Here is a 15,792-nt window from a genome sequence, read left to right on the forward strand (position 1 = left end):
GATCCTTCTGGGTTATGTGGGCAGATCTAATGTTTTCTTCACTGCAATGAAATGCTAATTTTAAGGGAGACTCAGGAGGGGCCAAAGTCAGAGGAGGAGGCAGTGTGAAGCGAGCAGATACGGAAGTGCTACTCTTTGTATACAGAGTGAGGGGCCACGAGAAACACAAGTGGCCCATAGAAACTGGAAACGCAGAGGAAACTGTTTTCTCCTCTTGGAAAACCCAGAAGAAACCAGCCCTACTGACCGCTTGACTTCAGCCCAATGAAGCTCATTTTGGACTTTGAACCTCCTCAGAGTTGTATAAGGATAAATTTATGTTGTTTTCAATCCATAATCCTTTGTGAAAGCGACAAAGGGAAACTAAAACATATGGAGAGGATAAAAGAGGGCAGATATACAACTCTAAGGAAGACTCACCTCTAGAAATAATAGTAGGAGAATGTTCTAATGCAGAATGTAATGTTTTTGTTGTTTTAGTCACTAAGTTGTGTCTTGAATCTTTTGCAACCCCACGGACTACGGTCCACCAGGCTTTTCTATCCATGGGATTTTCCAGGCAAGAGTACTGGAGTGGGTTGCCCTTTCTTTCTCCAGGGGATCTTCTCCACACAAGGATCAAACCCAGGTTTCCTGTATTGCAGATTCTTTACCACTGAGCCACTAGGGAGCTAATGAGAATCATAGTTCATGGAACCTTCACTGGATTGGGAAGGGGGTTGGATCAAGAGGAGTTGACAGATTAGAGAAAATGCAGAGGCTGAATGATGAGCAGCCCTGTGGGGATGCAAGACCAATATAGAGGGTAGGGAATCATGACCTCTGGGTGGACATGGTTGTTATGATCTGAGATACTATATTAAGACATTAGAATCCAGAGGTGGGTGGGGATTCAGCATAGAAATGTGTGGAGGACTGGAGCTGAGTTGGTCCATGTGTATACTTAGCTCCTTTGGTGAGACAGCAGTTCTTAGAGCTGAAAAGAAGACTTGTCTCTAAGTGCCTAACCTACTGAATTTGTGTCCTTACTGAGTTGTTTTACAGGGAACAGCAACAGGTAGGAATTTTCTTCTGGTTTTAAGCAGGCTATCTTTATTTTCCTTTAAGATGGGATCTTTCATCTTGCTTCTATGTGAGTGGTTGGGTTCTCATTTTTACTTTCCTTTAAAAATTAAAGTGGCTGACACGACACTGCATTTTTTTGGATCCATTTGTTTGCACCTCCAAGTTAGAGTCTACAGGGTGAGTATTTTATGTTCTGGACGATTTTCTGTAGCCAGAGAGCTGGGAAGAATGGAAGTTTCATGCAGGGCAGACAGCTCAGATAAAGTGGTATGCCATCCTTTTTAGAACTCAGGACTGTGCTCTCTCCTCTGCCCTCTGCCCTCTGCCCTTTGCCTTAGTCCAGGGTCACTTTACCCAGTTGGACACTCTGTCAAGTAGAATTTCCCTGTGAAACCTTGGAGCCTTTACTTCTATCAGAGGTATTTCATTATTCATTTTTCCAGACTTCACCCATCTTTCCCCTGGAGACTTTCCCCTAATGTTCAAGCAGAAGAAAAAGACAACAATTGAATTTTCTTTATATCATTCGTACCATATTAGGAAACATTGACAAGCTCTTTCTGAGACTGATGGCATTGTTGAGAGCATGTTTTTGTTCACTTCTTCCTTCCTCTCCAGAAACATTTGTTTCTTTCTTTGGATTAGTTTATTAAAATGCATTGTTTTCCATTGTTCTTGTTTAGTGACTGTTGGTGAAGATTTCTGATTGGCTTTTATTAGCCTTTTTGTTCCCGCTCATTTTGCTAAATTTTATGGGAAAGAAATTACATGATTCAATTGTAATCCACCATCTTAACTTGTACGCTTGTAAACAATATTTCACTGCTTACTTTTATTCATTATGTAGAAAGGAAGTCAATCTACCAAAATTATACTTCAGATGTAGGATTAATTACTTTTATGAAACTAAATTTATTACAGATATAGCTAAAACTAACTTGTGTTTTTAATTTCCCTAAAGTGCCCCGATTGTACAGTGATAAGAGCAATAAACATCAAATATAAATAAGTACTTGCATCTGACAAGTAATTTATAAATATTTTACATGTACTGTGACCATATTTATTTATGTACACATAATACATAGTCAGATTATCTCTACAAATAAAAATGCTGACCATACAAAGTTGTAATTCATAGGTATTACATGTCTCTTCTCCTTTGGTTTATACGCCTCTGCATCCTTTCCGGTAATTATCTCCTTAACTCATGGCTGTCAGTTCTACTTCAAGACAAAAGCCAAGGAAATGCAGCTTTTGAGTTTGTGCCATAAAGATTTTCTTTGCCTTGGAGAAAATAATATTTCAAATACTCTAATAATATTTTCTCTGCCTTGGATAAAATAATATTTCTAATAATATTACATGTTATAATCTTTATCATTCTGAGGTTCTAAGTTAGAAGCAATGGTCTGGTTCTTGCTAAACTTTCCATAAGCATATGTAAAATGAAAAACTAAGCAGAGAGGTTACAATCACAATAATATATAAAAGATAAATGCCCGAGAGAGTCAAATTCGGATGCCAACACTGTATGCAACTCATATTTAATTCAACTCAGGGTTGCCATCTAATCCTCTTTTAGTTGATATATCCTTGAAATGTGTGGATGTTTCAGTAAAAATTCAGTGAGACTCAAAAAAGGATATCTGATAAGATCATAAGGAGGCAAAACTATATAGTGTTTGCATGTGCACACACACGTGTGCACACATGAACACACATAGAGGAAATTGAAGTCAAGTCACAGGTGACTGTGACCCTGGCAGTGGCTTGTTGCCTGATAAGTGACTGTCATCCTGCCCTGCTTTCTCTCTCTAGCTCTTTCTCTCTCTAGCACAAAACTATTTCTATGGATTCTAACATCTCATCTGTTCTATAAAGGAATAACTAATACAAATGTCTTTCATTACTTTTTGTTGTTGTAAGCAAAAGAACAGTGAGGAAGCCTGATTTATTTCATTAAAATTATTCTAAATCACACTAACCAACATTAAACTGACAGTATGTGTAGGCCACAAAAAAAGCTATAATTTTATTCTGTCCTCTGATTGTTGGTATCTGGAATTATTAATAAAAAAGCTCAGGAAGCTCAATAACTTCTAGATGTTATATTTTGGCCTATGAGAAATTCCTAATTAAATATCAATGAAGACTCAAAAAGTAATTCTACATGTATATTATCATGAGATGAATTGTTACTGTCTAGTCAAGAGGTGTAGAAATCGTCTGGACTAAGGTTACTTGTAGAATCCTGAAGCAAGCTTCTTCTTCCTTCATTCTCTTGGGAGAGAGAGGCATTTAGTGTTTGAATACAATACTAATACTCTCTAAGCAATGCAATAACGAGATGTAATTTTTAAAGATTTGTACCTTTTTGTATTCAAGCATTACTAACTCAGGTCAAAATACATTAGTTCCTGTGCCAAAGGCCTTTGAGATCTGTAAGCACTGGCTCATAGGAAGCATGTTTTTATGCAACTCTTCTATACCATATGTGTGGCTGGAATATACTTTGGTTATACATCATAACCTATGTCACTCAAAGCCAGTATTTCTGTGATCTGTCTGAAAGCTTTCTCTATGCTTAAATTACTCAAGTACTGTTTTGCAAGATAGAGAGCTGTGGTAAATTGTGGTTGTTTAGTTGCTAAGTCATGCCCAATTCTTAACTCCATGGACTGTAGCCCATCAAGCTGCTCTCTCCATGGGATTTCCTAGGCAAGAATACTGGAGTCAGTTGCCATTTCTTTCTCCAGGGGATCTTCCTGACCCAGGGATTGAACTCTCATCTCCTGCATTGGCAGGCAGATTCTTTACTATTGAGCCACCAGGGAAGCCTGCTATAGTAAATACTGGATGCATGTATTGTCACTAGAGAATTGACTTGAGTTTTCAATATCCTCTGCCTTATAAGGACAAATCAATGTTGAATGTCCATCAACACTCTCCACTTCAGCTCACTACTATAAAGCTGTGGATATCTCATTATACTGTGACCCAACTTTTGTTCAGTCATTAAGTCATGTCCAGTTGTTTGCTAACCCATAGACTGCAGCACACCAGGATCCTCTGTCATTCAATATTTCCTGGAGTTTGTTCAAATTTAAGTCCACTGAGTCAATGATGCTATCTAACCATCTCATCCTCTGCTGCCCCCTTCTCTGCCTTCATTTTTTCCCCAGCATCAGGGTCTTTTCCAATGAGTCAGCTCCTCCCATCAGGTGGCCAAAGTATTAGAGCTTTAGCTTTAAAAGTCCTTCCAATGAATTTTCAGGGTTGATTTCTTTTAGGATTAACTTATTTGATGTCCTTGCAGTCCAAGGGACACTCAATAATCTTCTCCAGCACCACAGTTTGAAAGCATCAGTTCTTTGGTGCTCAGCCTTATTTATGGTCCAAGTGTCACACTCATACTTAGCTACTGGAAAAACCATAGCTTTGACCAGACGGACCTTTGTTGGCAAAGTGAGTTCTCTGCTTTTTAATACACTGTCTAGGTGTCATAACTTTCCTTCGAAGGAGCAGGTGTCTTTTATTTTCGTGGCTGCAGTCACTGTCTGCAGTGATTTTGGAGCCCAAGAAAATAAAACTTGTCACTGCTTCCACTTTTCCCCCATCTATTTGCCATGAAGTGATGGGACTGGATACCATGATCTTAATGTTCTGAATGTTGAGTTTTATGTCAACTTTTACACTCTTCTCTTTCACCCTCATCAAGAGATTTTAGTTCCTCTTTACTTTCTGTCATTAGAGTGGTATCATTTGCATATCTGAGGCTGTTGATATTTCTCCTGGCAATCTTGATTCCAGCTCTTGCTTCATCCAGCCCAACATTCCAAACATGCATACAGGTTTCTTAGGAGACAGATAAGGTGGTCTGGTATTACCATCTCTTTAAGAATTTTCCATAGTTTGTTGTGATCCACAAAGTCAAAGGCTTTAGCTTAGTCTATGAAGGAGAAATAGAGTATTTGTGGAGGGTCAGGGGTCAGGGGGTGGAATTCCCTTGTTTTTTCTGATACAGTGGATGCTGGCAAAATGATCTCTTGTTCTTCTGCCTTTTCTAAATCCAAAACTTGTACATCTGGAAGTTCTCAATTCATGTACTATTGAAGGTTAACTTGAAGAATTTTGAGCATCACCCTGCTAGCATGTAAAATGAGTGAAATTGTAACGTAGTTTAAACACTCTTTGGCATTGCCTTTGGGATTGGAATAGCAACTGACCTTTTCCAGTCCTGTGGCCACTGCTGCATTTTCCAAATTTGCTGGCATATTGAGTGCAGCACTTTCACAGCATCATCTTTAAGGATTTGAAATAGCTTAACTGGAATTCCTTCACCTCCACTAGCCTTGTTCATAGTGATAATTCCCAAGGCCCACTTGACTTTACACTCTAGGATATCTGGCTCTTGGTGAGTGACCACATCATTGTGGTCATCTAGGTTATTAAAACCTTTTTTGTATAGTTTTTCTGTGTATTCTTGCCACCTCTTCTTAATCTCTTCTGCTTCTGTTATGTCCTTGCCATTTCTGCCCTTTATTGCACCCATGTTTGCATGAAATGTTCCCTTGTTATCTCTAGTTTTCTTGAAGAGATCTGAAGTCTTTCCCATTCTATTGTTTCCCTCTATCTCTTTGCACTGAAAACCACCTTAGTTCACCCAATTCATCACTTTGACCATATTCTTTTAAAATATTATTATTAAGGTATAACTGGCATAAATTGTAAATGTATAGCTGAATAGAACTTTGCCTGTATATATACTCAAGGAACCACAAGTCTAATCACGGTGTGTAACATTGACAGTAGCCCAGAATTTGCATATTTTGTAATTCCTCTGAACTTTCGAGAACTATGGGTGAAAATATCCTTTTCCTAACTTGTAGATAATTGTGAAACCAAATTAAATGAGTCAAATCATCATTTGGAAATACAAAATACAACCAAAAGAGCAAGATTTACAGTAGCAGTAGTAATAGTTATGAAAGATAACTATTCCAGTGGTCATTCACATTGTCTTTCTCATTATATATAAACTTTCAAAACCTGGTTGCTTAACTCAGCTGATTGAATCTCTCAAAGCTAGACTTTCAAAAATAACAAATTTGAAAATTATGTATAAACAGTCAAAGTTCTCACCATAGGCATAGTTCATTAGTATTTCTTCTAAAGTGTAAGCAGCTTAAAATATTTAATTATTTCCTCTCTTCTCATGGAAACTTGCATATACATTTATATATGCATATAAAATGTTATCAGTGAAGTGAAAAATGATTAGCATCTGTTGATGACAAACCAAGCAGAATACTTACATGGTTAATGATACTGACATATTCAAAGTAAAAACAGAACAAAGACAAATTAGTTCTTATTTTCTTTAGGGGCTTTTGGCATAGTACAATGATGTTATTTTAGCTTTTGCTTTTTAAACAAGGGTTAATTGGTGGCATCCCCTACTCAACAGACACAAATTTGAGTAAACTCTGGGAGCTGGTGATGGACAAGGAGGCTTGGCATGCTGCAGTCCATGGGGTCACAAACAGTCAGACATGACTGAGCAACTGAAATGAACTGAATTGTCATCATTATCACATTTTAAAAAAAGATTTTCTGAACAGAATCTGAGTAACCAGAACAAATCAGCAGATTTGAAACACTGGAAAACTGTATACAAATTTTTTTGATGGCTGATGAATTTAGCTGGACTATTAACATACATTTTCTTTCTACATGTACCCAGTCTTTCATTGTTGTTGTTGTTCAGTCGCTCATACAGTCTTTCATATATACAGTCAATCCCTGAACAACACGGGGATTAGGGGCACCAATTCCCCATCCCCCAACTCTCCACACAGTTGAAAATCTACCCGTAACTTTTGATTCCCTGAACACTTAACTCCAGAGGGCAGTCCTCAGATGGCAGAGGACTAGGACGGGGAGACCATTTTCTCCCCAACAAATTCATTGAAAGACCATTTGAACACTGAGCGAATACCGCAAAACAGCTTCTGAATGCTGGTGGAGGACACCAAACACCCAGAAAGGCATCCTATTTTCTTCGAAAGGAGGTAGGGCAAAATATAAAAGATAAAAAGAGAGACAAAAGAGTTAGGGACGGAGACCCACCCTGGGGAGGGAGTCATAAAAGAGAAGTTTCCAAACACCAGGAAACCCTCTCACTGGCAGTTCTGTGGGGAGTTTTGGAATCTCAGAGGGCAACATAACTGGGAGGAAAAAATAAATTAATAAAACCCACAGATTACGCACCTAACTGCAACTCCCAGTGGAGAAGTCACCCAGATGCTCGCGTCTGCCACCAGCAAGCGGGGGCTGAACAGGCAGCCGTGGGCTGCATTGCTTAGGGTAAGGACCAGGCCTGAAGGCCCTGAGGGCAATCTGAGGAAGCTAACATGAGATAGCAACCCAAACTGTGGGATAGAGAGAGAGAGAAAAAAAAAAAAAAAAAAAAAAAGAGGAGAGAGAGAGAGAGAGCTTTCCTGCAAAAAGCTCTAACTTAAGGCACTGCCGGCCAGCTCACAGAACAAAGGACTGAGCAAATACCAGAGGAGAGCTAGCCTGCAGCGGACCAGCCCATCCCCTGCCAGGGGCAGGCAGGCCACAGACAGAGCCAGAAGGCAAGAGGCAACCTCGGCCCCAGAGACGGCATCCTCTACCAAACTGCGAGCAGGCTCCCAGTTGCTAACCAAGTCTTCCTGGGATCCTGGACGGTTGACATGAGCCAGGAGGATCGCAGCCTGAGATCAGCTCCCCAGAGGAGAAACATGGCACACCTGAGGCGGTGCACCCACTGCACACACAGGAAACCGAGCTGCTGGCACAGCGGAGGTGATAAGATGCACTGCACCTGGAGAGAGTGCGCTCACCAAGCACCTGGTCGCCTGAACTTCTCAGACCTGGGAAGGGCACAAAACACAGGCCCAACCGATTCTGTGCCTTTGTAGAGAACCCAAGAACCTGAACCTGAGCAGCTTAGACCTGGGAAGTGCATGCAACCCAGGGCCTGCTTTAGACAGTTCCCCTGCAGAGCAACCTGTAGCCTGAGCATTGTAGACTGGGAAAGCACACATGCCGTGAGCGGGGGCAAACCCAATGTGGCCTAGACACTGCGAGCAATCCCCACACACACCAGTGATATTTGTTTGCAGTGTTTCTCCCTCCCTGCAGCACAATTGAACAAGTGAGCCTAAATAAATAGCCACCTTCACCCCCTTGTGTCAGGGCAGAAGTTAGATGCTGGAGAAACTTGCAAACAGAGGAAGCCAAAATAAACAAAGAAGAGGGAACCACTTTGGAAGTGACAGGTGGAAGAGATTAAAACCCTGTAGTTAGCACTGACTACATTGGAAGGGACCTATAGACCTTGAGAAGTATAAGCTGGAACAAGGAATTATCTAAAACTGAATTGACCCCACACTGCCCTCAACAGCTCCAGAGAAACTCCTAGATATATTTTACTATTATCATTTTTTAATTTTTTAAAAATTTTAAGTTCTTTATTACTCCTTTAATTTTCATTTTTAAAACCTACTATTACCTTGCAAAAAAAAATAAAGACCCTATATTCAAAGCAAATTTCACATATATATTTTTATAACTTTTGCAATTTTGTTTTGTTTCTATAATATTGTATTTTGGAGAGTCTAACCTCTACTCTAGATTTTTAATCTTTGCTTTTTGGTGTTTGTTATCAATTCTGTACCTTTAAGAATCCAATCTTCAGTACCTATTTTTACTTAGGAGTGTGATTACTGGCTTGATTGCTCTCTCCCCTTTTGACTCTCCTTTTTCTCCCCCAGGTCATCTCTATCTCCTCCCTCCCCCTTCTCTTCTCTGCTTAACTCTGTGAATCTTTTTGTGTGTTCTGGGCTGTGGAGAATACTTAGGGAACTAATCACAGGCTAGATTGGTCTCTCTTCTTTTGACTCCCCCTCCTCTTCTCCTGGTCACCTCTATCTCTTTCCTCCCTCTTCTCTTCTCTATGGAACTCCGTAAACCTCTGAGTATTCCAGACCATGGAGAGCAAATAGGGAACTGATTACTGGCTAGATTGCTCTCTCCCCTTTTGATGCCCCCTCTTCTCCTCCTGGTCACCTCTATCTCCCTCCTCCCACTTCTTTTCTCTATGTAACTCTGTGAACCTCTCTGGGTGTCCCCACTGTGGAGAATCTTTTCACCATTAACCTAGATGTTTTATCATCAGTGTTGTATGAATGGAGAAGTCTTGAAGCTACTGTAAGAATAAAACTGAAAGCCAGATGCACGAGGCTTAAATCCAAAACTTGAGAACACAAGAAAACTCCTGAGTCCAGGAAACATTAATTGGCAAAAGCTCATCCAAAAGCCTCCATACCTACACTGAAACCTAGCTCCACCCAAGAGCCAACAAGTTTCAGAGCAAGAAATACCAAGCTAATTCTCCAACAATGCAGGAACATAACCCTGAGCACAAATTACAGGCAGCCAAAAGTCACACCAAACCCAGAGACACCTCAAAACTCACTACTGGACACTTCATTGCATTCCAGAGAGAAGAGATCCAGCTCCACCCACCAGAACACCAACACAAGCTTCCCTAACCAGGAAACCTTGATAAGCCACTCGTCCAACCCCATCCACAGGGAGGAACCTCCACAATAAAGAGGAACCACAAACCTCGAGCATACAGAAAGGCCACCCCCAATACAGCAACCTAAACAAGATGAAAAGGCAGATAAATATCCAGCAGGTAAAGGAACAGGATAAATGCCCACCAAACCAAAGAGGAAGAGATAGGGAGTCTACCTGAAAAATAATTCAGAATAATAATAGTAAAAATGATCCAAAATCTTGAAAACAAAATGGAGTTACAGATAATCTGGAGACAAGGATTGAGGAGATGCAAGAAAAGTTTAACCAGGACCTAGAAGAAAAAAAAAAAAGTCAATCAATAATGAATAATGCAATAAATGAGATCAAAAGCACTCTAGAGGGAACCAACAGTAGAATAACTGAGGCAGAAGATAGGATAAGTGAGGTGGAACATAGAATGGTGGAAATAAATGAAGCAGAGAGGAAAAAGGAATCAAAAGAAATGAGGACAAGCTCAGGGACCTCTGGGACAATGTGAAACACCCCAACATTCGAATCATAGGAATCCCAGAAGAAGACAAAAAGAAAGGCCGTGAGAAAATATTTGAGGAGATAATAGTTGAAAACTTCCCTAAAATGGGGAAGGAAATATCCACTCAAATCCAAGAAACCCAGAGAGTCCCAAACAGGATAAACCCAAGGTGAAACACCCTAAGACACATATTAATCAAATTAATGAAGATCAAACACAAAGAACAAATATTAAAAGCAGTAAGGGAAAAACAACAAATAACTCACAAGGGGATCCCCATAAGAATAACAGCTGATCTTTCAATAGAAACTCTTCAAGCCAGAAGGGAATGACAGGACATACTTATAGTGATGAAAGAGAAAAACCTACAATGGAGATTACTGTACCCAGCAAGGATCTCATTCAAATATGAAGGAGAAATCAAAAGCTTTACAGACAAGCAAAAGCTGAGAGAATTCAGCACCACCAAACCAGCTTTCCAACAAATGCTAAAGGATATTCTCTAGACAGGAAACAGAAAAGATCTATAAACTCGAACCCCAAACAACAAAGTAAATGGCAATGGGATCATACTTATCAATGATTACCTTAAATGTAAATGGATTGAGCGCCCCAACCAAAAGACAAAGACTGGCTGAATGGATACAAAAATAAGACCCCTATATATGCTGTCTATAAGAAACCCACCTTAAATGTATATGGATTGAGTGCCCCAACCAAAAGACAAAGACTGGCTGAATGGATACAACAACAAGACCCCTATATATGCTGTCTATAAGAAACCCACCTCAAACCTAGGGAAACATACAGACTGAAAGTGAAGGGCTAGAAAAAGATATTTCATGCAAATGGAGGCCAAAAGAGAGCAGGAGTAGCAATACTCATATCAGATAAAATAGACTTTGAAGTAAAGGCCATGAAAAGAGACAAAGAAGGATGCCACATAATGACCAAAGGATCAATCCACGAAGAAGATATAACAATTATAAATATATATGCCCCCAACATAGGAGCACCACAGTATGTAAGGCAAATTCTAGCAAGTATGAAACGAGAAATTAATAGTAACACAATAATAGTGGGAGACTTTAATACCACACTCACACCTATGAACAGATCAACTAAACAGAAAATTGGCAAGGAAACACAAACTTTAAATGATACAATGGACCAGTTAGACCTAACTGATATCTATAGGACATTTCATCCTAAAACAATGAATTTTACCTTTTTCTCAAGTGCACACAGAACCTTCTTGAGGATAGATCACATCCTGGGCCATAAATCTAGCCTTGGTAAATTTAAAAAATTGAAATTATTTCAAGCATCTTTTCTGATCACAGTGTTGTAAGATTAGATGTCAACTACAGGAAAAAAAAAACTATTAAATACAAACATATAGAGACTACACAACACATTTCTGAATAACCAACAAATCACAGAAGAAATTAAAAAAAAAGAATCAAAATATGCATAGAAACGAATGAAAATGAAAACACAACAATCCAAAACCTATGGGATTCAGTAAAAGCAGTGGTAAGGGGAAGGTTCATAGCAATACAAGCCTACCTCAAGAAACAGGAGAGAAGTCAAATAAATAACCTGACTCTACACCTAAAGCAACTAGAAAAAGAAGAAACAAAGCACCCCAGGGTTAGTAGAAGATAAGAAATCATAAAAATTAGGGCAGAAATAAATGCAAAAGAAACAAAGGAGACCATAGCCAAAATCAACAAAGCTAAAAACTGGTTCTTTGAGAAGATAAATAAAATAGACAAACCATCATCCAGAGTCATCAAAAAAAAAAAAAAAAAAAGAAAGAAAGAAAAAAAAAGGAAGGGGGGAGAAAAATCAAATCAACAAAATTAGAAATGAAAATAGAGAAATCACAACAGACAACATACAAAGGATCATGAGACTACTATCAGTAGTATTATGAACTATATGCCATACTATCAACCATATGCCAATAAAATGGACAACTTGGAATAAATGGACAAATTTTTAGAAAAATATAACTTTCCAAAACTGAACCAGGAAGAAATAGAAAATCTTAACAGACCCATCACAAGCACAGAAATCGAAACTATAATCAGAAATCTTCCAGAAAACAAAAGCCCAGGACCAGATGGCTTCACAGCTAAATTCTACCAAAAATTTAGAGAAGAGCTAACACCTATCCTACTCAAACTCTTCCAGAAAATTGCAAAGGAAGGTAAACTTCCAAACTCATTCTATGAGGCCACCATCACCCTAACACCAAAACCAGACAAAGATGCCACAATAAAAGAAAACTACAGGCCAATATCACTGATGAACATAGATGCAAAAATCCTTAACAAAATTCTAGCAAACAGAATCCAACAACATATTAAAAAGATCATACATCATGACCAAGTGGAGTTTATCCCAGGGGTGCAAGGATTCTTCAATATTCACAAATCCATCAATGTGATATACCACATTAACAAATTGAAAGATTAAAAACCATATGATTATCTCAATAGATGCAGAGAAAGCCTTTGACAAAATTCAACATCCATTTACGATAAAAAACCCTCCAGAAAGCAGGCACAGAAGGAACATACCTCAACACAATAAAAGCCATATATGATCAACGCACAGCAAACATTATCCTCAATGGTAAAAAATTGAAAACATTTCCCCTAAAATCGGGAACAACAGAAGGATGCCCACTCTCACCACTACTATTCAACATAGTTTTTTAAATTTTAACCACAACAATCAGAGAAGAAAAAGAAATAAAAGGAATCCAAATTGGAAAAGAAGTAAAACTCTCACTGTTTGCAGATGACATGATCCTCTCCATAGAAAACCCTAAAGACTCCACCAGAAAATTACTAGAGCTAATCAATTAATATAGTAAAGTTGCAGGATATAAAATTAACACACAGAAATCCCTTGCATTCCTATACACTAACAATGAGAAAACAGAAAGAGAAATTAAGGAAACAATCCCATTCACCATTGCAACAAAAAGAATAAAATACTTAGGAATAAATCTACCTAAAGAAACAAAAGACCTATATATAGAAAACTATAAAACATTGATGAAAGATATCAAAGATGATACAAATAGATGGAGAAATATACCATGTTCATGGATCAGAAGAATCCATATAGTGAAAATGAGTATACTACCCAAAGCAATCTATAGATTCAATGCAACTCTATCAAGCTACCAACGGTATTTTTCAGAGTACTAGAACAAATAATTTCACAATTTGTATGGAAATACAAAAAACCTTGAACAGCCAAAGCAATCTTGAGAAAGAAGAATGGAACTGGAGGAATCAACCTACCTGACTTCAGGCTCTACTACAAAGCAACAGTCATCAAGACAGTATGGCACTGGCACAAAACAGAAACAGATCAATGGAACAAAGTAGAAAGCCCAGAGATAAATCCATGCACCTATGCACACCTTATCTTTGACAAAGGAGGCAAGAATATACAATGGAGAAAAGACAATCTCTTTAACAAGTGGTGTTGGGAAAACTGGCCAACCACTTGTAAAAGAATGAAACTAGAACACTTTCTAACACCATACACAAAAATAAACTCAAAATGGATTAAAGATCTAAATGTAAGACCAGAAACTATAAAAATCCTAGAGGAAAATATAGGCAAAACACTCTCTGATGTAAATCATAGCAGGATCCTCTATGATCCACCTTCCAGAGTAATGGGGAAAAAAGCAAAAATAAATGAATGGGACCTAATTAAACGTAAATGCTTTTGCACAATGAAGGAAACTATAAGCAAGGTGAAAAGACAGCCTTCAGAATGGGAGAAAATAATAGCAAATGAAGCAACTGACAAATAATTAATCTCAGAAATACACAAGCAATTCCTGCAGCTCAATTCCAGAAAAATTAACAACCCAATCAAAAAATGGGCCAAAGAACTAAACAGACTTTTCTCCAAAGACATACAGATGGCTAACAAACACATGAAAAGATGCTCAACATCACTTATTATCAGAGAAGTGCAAATCAAAACCACAGTGAGGTACCATCTCACGCCAGTCAGAATGGCTGCTATCCAAAAGTCTACAAACAATAAATGCTGAAGAGAGAGTGGAGAAAAAGGAACCCTCTTACACTGTTGGTGGGAAGGCAAACTAGTACAGCCACTATGGAGAACAGTGTGGAGATTCCTTAAAAAGCTGGAAATAGAACTGCCAAATGATCCAGCAATCCCACTTCTGGGCATACACACCGAGGAAACCAGAATTGAAAGAGACACATGTACCCCAATGTTTATTGCAGCACTGTTTACAATAGCCAGGACATGGAAGCAACCTAGATGTCCATTAGCAGATGAATGGATAAGAAAGCAGTGGTACATATACACAATGGAGTATTACTCAGCCATTAAAAAGAATACATTTGAATCAGTTCTAATGAGGTGGATGAAACTGGAACCTATTATACAGAGTGAAATAAGTCAGAAAGAAAAACACCAATACAGTAATTAATGCACATATATGGAATTTAGAGAGATAGTAGCTAAATGACCCTATATGAAAAAGAAACACAGATGTAAAGAACAGACTTTTGGACTCTGGGAAAAGGCGAGGATGGGATGATTTGAGATTATAGCATTGAAATATGTATATTATCGTATGTGAAATAGATCGCCAGTCCAGGTTCAATGTATGAGACAGGGTGCTCAAGGCTGGTGCACTGGGATGACCCTGAGGAATGGGATGGGATGTGGAGGGAGGGTCAGGATGGGGAACACATGTACACCTATGGCTGATTCATGTGAATATATGGTATAAACCATCACAATATTGTAAAGTAATATGCCTCCAATTAGAATAAATTAAAAAAAAACTTAACTACAAATAGCTAACTACTGATCAGAAGCCTTTCCAATCATATAAATAGTCAATTAACCTGTATTTTGTATGTTATATGCATATCTACATATATTTTATGCATTCATGACATATCTAACTTTTTCTGAATTTTCTGACATTTCTAGGCTATGTGGTTCATCTGTGAATCTTTTCAACTTGTTGCAAATCTCCAGAAAAATTTCCAACGTGTTTACTGAAAAAAATATGTATATAAATGGGCCAGCTAATTCATACCCATGACATTGAAGGGTCAACTATATAAACAAATCCATTATTTTTTTTTTAATTTCCATTACTATCACCCATTATTTTACCTGTCTATAAGGAAAATAATTTCTTGAGCCTCAACAGAGCTTTCACATGTTCAGTGGTTTTAGCTAATGTTGAAAGTGTTAGTCGCTCAGTCATGTCTGACTCTTTGGGACCTCATGGACTATAAACTGCCAGGCTCCTCTGTCCATGGAATTCTCCAGCCACGAATACTGGAGTGGGTTGCTGTGGCCTTCTCCAGGGAATCTTCCAAACCCAGAGGTCTCCCACATTGCAGGCAAATTCTTTACCATCTGAGCTACTGTTTTAGCTAATATTAATCAAGATATAAATATGAGATTCACAGGTGGCTCAGAGTTCTGGTAAAGAATCTGCCTGCAATACAGGAGAACTGAGTTTTATCCCACGGTTGGGACAATCCCCCAGAGAAAGGAATGGCTAC

The sequence above is a fragment of the Capra hircus genome, chromosome 1, assembly GCF_001704415.2.
Source record: "Capra hircus breed San Clemente chromosome 1, ASM170441v1, whole genome shotgun sequence".
Classification (NCBI taxonomy): Eukaryota; Metazoa; Chordata; class Mammalia; order Artiodactyla; family Bovidae; genus Capra; species Capra hircus.